Genomic DNA, 13283 nt, shown 5'->3' with positions numbered 1-13283 from the left:
ATCATTATATAGTAAAAGTATAAATAATTAATGATTTTTGACTAAGAAAAGGAACAATACTTTCGACTGCAGCTCCCCGAGAGTGGTGAAACACGGCCATTTGGTTTATAGTCAGAGCCATTAGTAAGTCTTAAAACATATGGAAGTGAAGACAATTCTTTCAGCTGTCTGCCAAAAAAAAAAAAAAAAAACTTTGTCTGTATGTTGTAGCACAAAATCCTACATTAAATACGCCTAGTGCAGTTATGCTATCACGTCACGTTTTCTCTGAGCATGGCGTGCTCGTGCTCTAGCTAGATACATGTGTGTAGGATCGTTCAGACCATGTCGTTTATAATTAATTTGTATGCATCCTTGCCTTTTGCTCCAAACAGAATTCGTTTCCATAGCGACAAGATATAACCATTCTAAAACAATTAAAATGTAATAAATCACCGATCATGCTTGGTCAGCGTTAGTTACTAACGGTGACAGTGATGATCATGAAGTGCATTAATGGATATAGTAATTGGTAAACTGACCGATGGCTTTATCCACTATATAGATATATTTCTAATTTTCATGAATAAACTGTATCGTTTTTTCGCACTAGGTGTCCAGAATTAATGATAATTTGGCATTCACAGGAACCCATTCGTAATCTATAGTGGTTTTCTTAGCTTTAAAACAAAGAAGTTTTGATTGAAAAATAAGCATTTGCCATTATGTAAATACAATATCGTACTTATAATTAATACGTACAATTGTAACTATGCTATTTTTAGGATTTAATGCGATGATTTGTAATGACAATTACTTCTTTTTTTTCTTTGGAAATACCATTTTTTATTTAATAGATTAACAGATTTTCCAAATCTAAGATGTAAAAATTGAGCATTTAGGGATAACTCTCGATTTTCCTTTAGTTTTAGCATGACTACATGTTTTGTTAAAGTACAAAAATACGCGTTCAATGGGTGTCACAGCACCTTAAGTGAGAACAATGATTTTGACCCAATTTAAACTCGAAATTATTTTGTTGTCGTGTAAAGTTTGAGCAAAATATTTATTGTCTGTTGGTAGCGTATTTAGAAATAACACGTGTTTGCAGCACTCTTGTTTTATATAGAATAGCTTGCGAATGCTTTCTGTTTAATACAGTACATGTGATGATAAGGGAAGAAAAATATAATATGAAATATTTATCTATAACTATGACCAGGGCAATCACACGGCAGCCTGGCCATATTATTTCCCACTGAGCCAAACGTGGACTGGTACTTAGCGTGCCCGAACTGTGAATTCGAGAGTTCGTGGTTCGCGTCCGTTCCCTCCAAAACACTGTCCGCACTTTAAGCCCGTAAATGCGCTGTAAAGGTGAAGGTCAAATCCCACTATTCGGAAAAACAAGAGTAACCCAAGCATTAGCGGTGTGTGCTGTTGATTAGCCGCCTTCTCTCTAATCTATAAGTTCAAAATTACAGACAGATTTTTTTGCAGATAGCCCTTGTACAGGTTTGCACAAAAATTCTAAAATACGCAATACAAATATTTTTCTACACTTAACAAATGTTTTAACAATATATAGATTTTATTTCTTATTTAATTCAATGATCAAAAATGTTCACAAAAGCAAAAGGGGAAAACATGTAACAAATTGGATAAGTATTTAGTAGGCAACATTACATCGGCTTGGTTACTCTCTCTAGACAAGTGTGTAATACTAGTATGATGATCCTTGTATGATTTATAATTATGCAATGGTAGACACCTAGCCACAGACAACATACAGTAAACCATTTTCCTTATATTCTACATAGCAAGAAGCATTTCAAGCTTCAAGAAAATAATCGGGAATAAATGGTTCATGGGGGTCGCTCACGTTCAAACTTATGGGACCTTAAGGAAATTCTCTATTTGCTTTAAGAATTGAACATGATAATGACTAAAATCGGTTTGGGGATCGCTGAAGAAAGCTTTCCCTTCCCCACAGTTTTCGTAATATTATATAAGTTAAAATACTTGTTATTTTCTACGATTGAAGAATAAAGTAACAAAAGATTAAGAAAACTGGCTTTATATATATAAGAATAACAAAACATTCTGAACTTTGTTTTATTTTCTAGGTATTTATAAACATTGAACCATGGATATACAGCATTATATCTAATATCTGCAAATACACAAATGTAAATATTTTCTTTGGAATAGTTTTTAGTTTTACATTAGTATATTTAGAAAAATATATTCTTCAACTAAAAAAAAAAAACATTTCTAGTAATTAGTTATAAATCCTTGCCCATTAATCTGTACAACTATAATATTGAAACAACGTAAGGGGGACCTAGAAAAGGGACAGAGCAACATATTGAAGGTTAAATAATCATCAATTATTCTAATTTCAAAGATATTAGAAATACAACGGAAAGTCCCTTTGTTTATGATAATGAAATAAACAATGACTATAGGATAAGTATATTTACTTATTAAAAATATATCATCAGTTATATTTATGATATATATAACCGTTTTATTTTTCAAGAGCCAAAAATATCATGTGAGAATCTGAATCCGTTGAGTGAAGCAACATTATGGTTCATAGAGGTATTTTTGATAAGATATTAAAACAAAATAACATCACAAAAGTGCGACTGATTGTCATAAGCTATGTCGACTTTTTATATTGCGACAAAAATAAGGAGGGAGGGTTTAAGAATTTTAAAGGAAATATTTATTTCTACAAACGTGGTAGGCAGAGCACAGAGCCCATTGTGCTCAACTACAAACAAATCTACAATTTTATGCAAGGTTTAATGTTTTAACTTTATTTTTTCAAGCTCACTTTTCTTACCAAAGAATGCCGTCTACTTTTAGAATATGGAAAATCAATGCAATTAATGCCTGTCAAAGATACATTTATCATAAATTTCTTTAGAAATTCTAAAATATAGTTTATAAATGAAAATGATTTAGGAAACATTATCATAGATAGAATGACGTAAGACAATAGTTGTTTCAATTTTTGCTGTGCTATAGAACGCTAAACAATATGAACGGCTACTTCTTCTGAAACGCGATTTATATATGTTGTATATGACTTTAGAAATTAAGAAACGCCGAAACCTTGCGAAGCATTAGAAACTAATAACATTAACATTAGTGATGATAAAAAGTCACGTAAACTGCAGATGGTTTTTCTTTATAGTTCTCTTAATTTCGTCTCTTATCGTCCAGCCAAACTGACGAGTTCTGGTATTGAGTGAAAGGCCTTTGGGCATGAATTTGTGGGAGACAAAAGATAGCTCTGAAATGCCAGTTTTTTTCACAAATCGGATATAGGATCCGAAATGTACAAATTAAGAAGAAAGCGAAAAAATCTGCCATTTACGTGATTTTTATCAGAAATGTTAAACGTATTGGCAACTGATTCTTCTTTTTATCGATTCAGTAATTTATTCACTTCAAAGAACTCGAGACCTCCATTTTGAGGATAAAATCAATAACAGAATTCCTCTGCAGTTACTAACATCTGAGATAAAGCAAGCAAACTGCTCTTGTATGACAAGATGGTTTAGGAAATGAGCCTTTTATCTATGAATTCAAGTAATGTTGTCTCCTTTTCATAATAAACTTAATGCGACTGATATGTACTACAATAAAGTCTCTTAAGTACTTACATGATTAACGTACATAAGAATAAGTATCAATAATACTTAGCTTGCAAATACTTGAAATTACATGTTAAAATTTTATATAATATAGCCACATAACGAAAGAACCTGATAAGAGCCTGAGTTTGGTTGCTACTTTTATTTTGCTTTCTTTTAGGATCTTTTTTCTTTGGATAGAATTAGCATTTATTCGCCTAGATATAAGTGCAAATTAGTATTGTTAATTTACGTACATTTTAGACTGACTGTTGACTATGAGGATTTTACTGTCAAGGAAATATCATTCCCAGCTTTCAGTATTTCACGAGGCTCAATAATTTGATACGTGGAAGGAAAAAACTATAAATTTCCTAGGAAGAACTATACAAGCACGATAGTCATACATCTATTAATAAGAAACCGTTGTCATTACAAGCCTGGATGACTCTTGGAGAAAAAAAGTGTTTAATTTATCGGTCAGAGCAACACTATGAGAGTCAGTCTGAGCTCAGAGTCATCTTTTGTTTTGTTACTCATTGCAAATCTAAAAAACAAGAAAAAAAGTCAGGAAAACAAAGAATATATAAACAAACACAAAATATGTGATAAATGGAATCAAGGTTTGGAGCGATAGGCAACGATTCCCCTTCCTTGACAATATGTTTTATAGTCCAAATGTGGATTAAGAGAATAGCATTCCTGTTGTAACTAACACTTTTTCTTATAATCGTAATGATATCTTTTAAACCAATATATGTGTTATTCTTGTAATATTAAGTTTGAAGAAAAACTTCGATTCAGTTTTATGATATATCTAATTTATAATTTTAAATCTTAAAGAATTATTTTCAAGCTGAAACACCTTATTATAAAAAATAAATTCTACATATTTTATTTCACTTTTTCGATGTTTGTTTCTTTCTTTGTAGCTAAGCAAAAGGTTACACAATGGGCTATCTGTGTTCTGCTTACCCGAGTATCAAAACCCGATATTTAACGTTATAAGCCCTCAAAGATACCGCTGAACCACCGTGTGGGGGGAGTGAGCGCCTTATCGACAGAGAATACAGTACAGGTGAATGCTTTTCTTTTCGTCCCTCGATGTCACAACGAGTTGTCTGAGAGCTTATAGTTTTAAACATCGGGTATCGATACCCATAGTGGACGCAGTACAGATTGCCCATTGTGTATATTTTTGCTTAACAACAAAAAACAGACAAATAAAACTTTACATTTTTTTTGTTAAGGAATATTATCAATTGTTCAAGGCATGTAAAGAGATGTGTTTATTTTTACCTTTCATGTTGGAAAATATATCTGAATTCTTTATTTCATTTTAAATAAGATCAGCTTACTCATGAAACATATAACAAACAGGTGGATTTCACGCTGTTCACTATTGTTTGTTATCTAATTTCAAATGTAAGAATGCTACCGAGATTGATTAGCAATACAAAAACTACAGCAGGATTTCGTTTCTATTATATTTGAGAGAATAAGAAAAATGAAATAAATATTGTAATAACTTCATGGTTTCAGACACAACTTCATTAAAATGTTTATAACCTCCTGCCAACCCTCATTTTCGTGCCACCAATAAAATAATCAAATTTTCATTCGGTTGTACTTGAACTGCTGTAATCACACTGTTACGTTGAGCAAATCGGACAGCTGGAGTCTATAGTAACGTTTAAAAAAGAACTGATAATACAATTTTATATCTCTGCTTCCCCTCCACCCTTAATTTTGTGAAGTCTGCGCCAGCTCAGCAGCTTTTATTATTGAACTATGCTAGGTTAGAATATAGGTAGACTTTGCGCTAACCTAAATCAAATCAAACTGAATTTTTTTTTACTACTTTTTTATTTTTGGAGAAGATGAAAGCCTATTCAAGGCATGATGATAACTACTCTTTTTGCACCAACTTTCTGGCATCTTATAAAAGGTGGCGACCCTTAGTTGCCGTCAAGAAAACTTTTTTTTAGCTTCGCTTGTAATGCGTAAGTACCAAAGTTAGTTTACTATCTCATGCAATATTCATTGTACATATGCTCGGAGGTTTGAAAGACGCTTTTATTTTCAATAAAAGAATCGTTTGATTCTCGAGCTTAACAAGAATAGCGGTCAACTTCTTTTGAAAAGTTACATTAACGCTTGACGGACCATGAATGGAGGTCGAATTGAGGTGTTTCAGAAGAATGTCGACGAAGGAAAAAAATAAGAGCCTGTTATCGAAAGGTTCATATTTTAATTTGTCTTTTTAAACCTCCAAATATAACTTAGATTCGAATGTAACCAGAGCATTTCAAATGTACGTATCAACTCTCATTCTTATATCATTCCAAAGTTTGTAATTCAAATGCTAAGAATCCAAACTCAATATAATCTAATAAACAACACAACATAAATACTAATGAATAAATACATTTTCACCCTAGTTTGCTCACTAATGATGCTTGGTTCATCCTAAAATTGAAATAATAGCTTTTATTTCGTGAGCTTTAACTACCGATCGTTAAAGATATTTCTGTCGATACCCTCAACCACAACTCAACGGTAAGTGCGAGGGCTAATAACTGTAATTTGAGGTTTCATACACGCAGTGGACACAACACAGATAACCCATTGTGAGGTTTTGCGCTTATAAACAAAGTTTGCAAATTCTGTCGTTTTTAACAATATCGTAAAAAACAAAGCAAAACATCAATTAAGGGAAACTAGAATACATCTTACGTTATGGAAAGTTGATGGCATACGGATTCTTGGCATTGGATCCTGTGTGTTAAATGTGGTAGTACAACTAGGCTTCATAACTACTAGGAACACTTGGAAACATGGAATAAACAAAGCATGATTTATCTGTATGTACAAATGCAAGTAATTAGTTCTATTCCATCAATTTACATTGTATCAATACAAAACGAAACATATGTCATTTTTCAAGAAACAGTCTAGTCAGATTATTTTAATAGGAAGTATTAGTTGAAATCTGTAGCTTTCTATTTCAACTCTTTATTGACCGATTGATCTTGACTGTGTTTTAATATAAGCAATAGGGAATAAATGTATGATTCTTTGTGTGCCTCTTAATGTAATTACATGGTTTGCAAACAACACTCAGTCCTCGATATTACTACAAATTATTTGTATTTATAATTATATTATAAATAATGAAGCTGATAATAACAGGTATGATGAAAAAAAAAAGAATTGTGATTATAAGAACAACACATTTCTCACATGGACAGGTACACTTCAAAACACAAATCATATTTTTGCCATCTCCACCAAAACATTTCTCACGTGGACAGGTACACTTCAAAACACAAATCATATTTTTGCCATCTCCACAATCTTCTAAGAAATCAACAAGTACTGCACATGTCTGACTTTCTGTGGCGTTGCTGCGGCTACCCATAAAGCTCCGAACAAATAGAAACCGTGTGAAGATGATGGTTCGTCATGAGTCTCCGTGCGCACAAACAGCTTTTTTGCACGCTATATACTTATAGCTTGTCTACTCACCTGTGGCTGAGATTTGTAGATCTCCAGTTGGCCTATGACTTTTCCGGGTTCCTTAATTTATTGTGTGCACACATCATTTATAATGTTACATGATTGACTACTTAGAATATGTCATGCAAATAGCGTCTTTCTCAGACAGCATTTTCATATTTGAACTTATTATATGATTCAGCAGTGAAGGAACACCCAATTAAAAGAACTATCATCAAATTAAAAATTTATTGATCACAAAACCACAAGACTTAAAAGGAAGAAACAAAATTTGTAACAGAAATGTCTCAACCTCCAGCATGGGTATAAATACCGTTTATTAAAAAATATAGAAACAATTGATTAAGAAATGAATATCTATTCCAAATCTGTTAAATTTTATGAAAATGCCATAAAAATGATCGTATAGTAAAACATTTTACTGTTAATGTACCGAAATAAAATATTAACAGTTGTTTAATTTATTCCCAGAAAAGAAAAATGTTATTTGCTCTGGACTTACTTAAATGTTCATACATTTTTTCCTTTGTTTATTTCAAAAGTGGCGCATGTATATCAAATAACTCATAAAATACGAGAAAATCTTTTGGGCTTTTCATAAAAAAATCTCCCTCATCTGTTTACCAATTTTATGTTTATTGCTTCTTTTTCGGTTGGACATAAACAGATCCAAAGCCCTCAAAGCAGACACTACCGTTGGTGTAATGCTTCATTAATGTGTCTGTTACCAACTGTAGCATTATATTGAAAGAAGATAACTCAAGATTATCTCTTTTTTATAGATAAGTTTATAAGAAACTGAAATAGAAACTATAAAAGTCCTGGCTTAGGGCCATGAAATTTTTAATAACTTGAATGATAGGAAAATTGCATGATGTAAACGATAATGTTTGCCTCCGAGTTTTAAAAATATGTTTGTACCAGTTTCTGTTTGTTTGCGAACTTTACCTGTATCTACACACTGAAATGGTTGATATCGATAATCAATAGTATATACTGTTTGATAATCAACTCCCTGAAGCAATACTTTTAACTAGTTAATAATTAATCAAACTCAAAAAGTCAGTTTGCTGGTGTATTGGTCCACATTTCATTCTCTTTAATCTTAAATCCATTTATATTTATTTATTAAAAAATGTTTTTAATTTTCGAGATTATTTTTCAACGCGCTACGCATTTGTTACAATTCAATTATGAAGTGTTATTTTATATATGTAAAGTATAGAAACAGTGCTTGCTTGATTTTTGAGCAGTGATTGTTAAATACAAGTCGTTCCATTGATAAAAAAAATAATAGTTTTTTTCACAATATTCAAATTTCACTTCCTTCCCTTTTGCTAACCACTCTCTTAGCCTTAACAAATAAACTCGTGTACCCTAATAAATAAATGATTATTTTTTAATAGATTTAATAATTGTACGTCATATCAAACTGGATAACACATTTTCCTGTCACATTGTACGCGTACAAAACGTTTTTTGACTTCATTATTGTACGTCATATCAAACTGGATAACACATTTTTCCTGTCACATTGTACGCGTACAAAACGTTTTTTGACTTCATTATTGTACGTCATATCAAACTGGATAACACATTTTTCCTGTCACATTGTACGCGTACAAAACGTTTTTTGACTTCATTATTGTACGTCATATCAAATTGGATAACACAAACATATTCTTGCCAGAACAACCATATTTGATTAATTATGATATATCTGTATATCTGTTATTAATTCACTTTGTATTTTCAGCTCACATAATAATTTGATCTATAAATTAAAATATTATTTTGGTAAAGTATGTGAAAGATATATGTATTTTTGACAGGATTGTTCTCTTCTATATTATGAAAATTAAAAGTTAATATATTGTATAAGTTACTCCCATTTTTGTGTTTTTTTTTGTTAGTGTTCTATCACAAACCTTGCGCAATGGGCTATATGTACAATACCTGCCACGAAGACCGAAACCCAAATTTTAACTTTATAAGCCGTTAGGCATAAAGCTAAGCAACAGGAGAACGTTCAGTGAAATATTATAAGTACTGGTTGTTTGTTTGGATTTGGTTGTTGTTAAGCATAAATCTAGGCAATGGGCTATCTTTGCTGTACCAACTACGGGTATCTAAACCCGGTTTTTAACGTTTTAATCCTTCAGTTTTACGGCTGAGCCACTGGGAGGCAGGGGGGCTGTTTTGTCTGAGTATAGTGGTCATACGTGTGGAATACAACCATCACATTTTTGTGATATTGTGAAAGAAAATGAAGTGCACAATTTTTATGTCTGTCTAGTATTGGTCCAAAAAAATATCGTGACAAAGCTATTCGTATTTGTCTTAGTTTATATCAGTTAACTATACATTTTTACTTCTCAAAAAGTGACAAAGCTAAGAACGTAATTTCTGAACGTTGATCATGAAGATTCGTGTTTATAGAAAAAATAAGCTGTGCTATTCCTTATTACTCAGGAAACATAATGTTTATAAGAAGTTAGGAGGATTCGATATGTGGATATGTTGGCAATAACAACAACAACAACAACAACAACAAACAACTGAGTCGAACAAGATTGTTGAATAATTATGTTTCCAATCCTTTATCATACCTAATATAACAAAACTTCCTAATTTACTTTATAAAAATCCATCCTAGAGTAACAATAACGTCATTTATAGAGAAAAATTCTAATGAAAGCTATTCAATACACAAATCTATGATTAGGTATCTGAAGGGAATATACTGAAATGAACATTAAAAACATAGAACACCAATATAAATAACTCTACAACTAAAGTTTCAGACCTGTTTGCCAATTTACAGCCTTTCTGAACACGCCCATCTCCCTCTTCAACTAACAACCAAGAGGTTGAGCAACTCTAGCGTGCAGATTCATCAGGCTCCAGTGGTGAGCAATCGCTATTCCTCCACACTCTTTGGAAATCTCTCTCATCCACCCACGCAAAGTAAACTACCAGTTTCCCACAACATGACCACAACCAAGGGTACTGCTTTAACTAACAACCAAGAGGTTGAGCAACTCTAGCGTGCAGATTCATCAGGCTCCAGTGGTGAGCAATCGCTATTTCTCCACACTCTTTGGAAATCTCTCTCATCCACCCACGCAAAGTAAACTACCAGTTTCCCACAACATGACCACAACCAAGGGTACTGCTTTAACTAACAACCAAGAGGATGACCCACAGTAGAGTGCAGGTCCATCAGACTCCATTTGTGCAAACCATGTACATTGCCATCTATTATTTCATCTATCCACACAGGGCATGCAATCAGTTCCCCACCATGTAAATCCATTCAAAAATACTAATTCGTGTTAAAAACACACACACACACACACATATACATATATATACATATATTTTAATAACTCATGTGCGGTTATTGAAAAACTTGGTTGCTTATCCTCTCCTGACTACACAATATTAGACTTTTATTATGTACAATATGTTTTCTGATGTATATACTGAGATTTCGATGAAAATAGTTTTGATGTTAGTGCTGTTAAAGTCTATTGAAAGCTTATAAATCAGTATGCTAAGAAGCTAATAATAGTGTAAAGTATAAGCTCAACAAAGCATATCTTAAGTTTAAGTAGCGATTGTACACATGTTCATCAGCGGTTATATTTTGAAAGATCTCACGTGGGTAGTGTCAAGACATTTATGTGTCCAGTATTACAACTTGCTTTTGTGTTATGTGATTTAAACTATTTTCCCTTGAAAATATTACTTACTATACCACAGGTAATGTATTGTCGTTTCTTTTAAAAATAACAACTGCACCCTGTTTAGAACACTAAAGAACATGCATAAGATAAACGAGAGTAATAACATTGGTTTTAACAATTCGCTGGAGTGTTTTGCTTTCATTATTATTATCCGTTATTTTCAGTGACAGAAAAATCTATTTGTATAAGAAGAATGAATAATAATTTATCAGATTTATAAGTTAGAATTACTTGCTTTTGTTATCGTCATATGGGTTTATTTGCTTATATTATCTTATGTCAAATTCATAAGATTTTTTTATTCAATATATTACTGGTTAGTTTATATATGAAAGCCGCATATATCTTCTAAAGCAAGTTCTGTTGTACCAACAACGACATTAAAGTATTTCAAGACGCCATGTTGATTTTAATCCAATGTTAAGTTCTTTCGACATATTTAGAGTAAGGTTAATAATAATGTTGGGCTATCACCGTCTAGAATACTAGTATGTAAGTTTTTTTAACAAGATACAAACACGTTTTTATGTTGATAACCTATCAAGTATATCACGTGTCTTTTTGTCATAAACGTAATTGATAGAAAAATAACAAGGGCAATGTAACCATTAGGGTGTGGCTACTCTTTATTTTTTACGCATAGATTTTCAACAGGCGCGACTGTGTTTGATCTTATATTTTATGCCTGGTTTATTATCATTTGTGCTTATTCATTGGGGAAATAAAATTTAAGAATTGCTTTATTAGAAAGCTTGTGAAAGAACTTCGACCTGATTTATTTAAAGCAAGACAGTAGTGACAATACAAAGATAATTTTCACTTCTATAAGGATGGCTTAACTTTGTTTCAAGACTTTTACTTTTTGCTATATAACTTTATAGCATGAAAATAGTCAATGGGCTATGGTCTGTTTTTTACCATTTTATGTCAAATTAATAAGATTTTTTTTATTATGGACATCAACAACAAAATATTAAATACAAAAAGTTAAGCATTTTATTAAAATGAAAAATATTTTTATTTGTTACATGCATTTTAATGCTTTAAAAGCCAAGAATATAATTTAAAAATATAAATAAAATATTGGTATTTTTTCATAATAAAAAGAAACATATACGTGTTTGAACATAAAATTTTTCACGATGAGTTGGAATCCATCGTTTTTTCTAGAACGTAAACAGCCTTCTTGACCATAAACAAAAATTATGATCGAGTACGTTATCAAACCCTGGAAGGTTAAACATTACTAGAGTACAAATGAAAGCACGCAACAAAGTCAAAATGATAAATCTATCCAATCAGTTTTGAGATTTTAAGAAAGTTTTAGCTCTCCGTCCTTCAGATTCGTTGTTTGTGTTTGTATAAAAGGCATTTCACGGTAAAATAATTTCAAGATCTTAATAAATTACGTATAATCTTCATGTTTTCATTGTGTTGTTCAAATACATATTCCTTAAAAGAATGCATGATTAGTTTAATGTATTTTCAAAATGTAAGAGACATTGTTTTTTTCATATTTGTTTCTTTGCTTTTTGTGCAAAATATTAAATTGAACTAGAATCCTTTTGAAACAAACGGGAAGAGAAGTAAGTACGCTTTCGTGATTGACTGAACGCGTGAAAGTTCCTAGTTTTCCTGACTTGAGACATCTAGATGAGAATGTTCCTAAATGTCTTGGATATTCCACATCTATATAACATGTTTATGGTCATGTGTATTTTGAATCAGTTCGTCCCAGTTTTGTCGTTCGGATTGATTCCGATGTTAAAATGAGCAGACCTAAATCAACATATATATATATTAATATATATGATAGTGTACTAATCACTGCCCAAGGCATTCTTTCTTCTCATCTAACATGCTACTTAAGGTTTGTTACTATAAAATATCAGTTTCTTCAAATAATATAATCCTTATCAAATCTAATACCAACTATGAATACTCTTTGTTAATTTTTATTGAAATTCGCGGAAAGCTACTCGAAGGCTATCTGCACTAGCCGTTATTAATATAAAAATGATAGACTAGAGGGAATGCACTAGTGAACACCGTCAACTCTTGTGCTGCTCTTTTTGCAACGAAAAGTGGAATTGATCGTAACATTCTAATGCTCCCACGACTGGAAGGGCGAGTATGTTCAGTGACAGGATTCGAACTCGGGGTCTGCGTCGATTATTAGAATAACCTATAATATACTTATACTGCGACCTTGTATTTTTTATTTTCGTTCATAAGCAATCACAAATAAGCAAGATGCACACCAAAAAAATTATATTTTTTAAAGCAACAATTTATCATTAACAAAAGTTGCCATGCAGTCTGTACAACGTAATTTAAAGCTTGTTCTTGCCTTTTAAGTAATGTTTAAAAATAGATTGTGTACATGCAT

Source organism: Limulus polyphemus, unplaced genomic scaffold (assembly GCF_000517525.1).
Source record: "Limulus polyphemus unplaced genomic scaffold, Limulus_polyphemus-2.1.2 Scaffold6, whole genome shotgun sequence".
NCBI lineage: Eukaryota > Metazoa > Arthropoda > Merostomata > Xiphosura > Limulidae > Limulus > Limulus polyphemus.
This window is presented reverse-complemented; position numbering follows the sequence as displayed.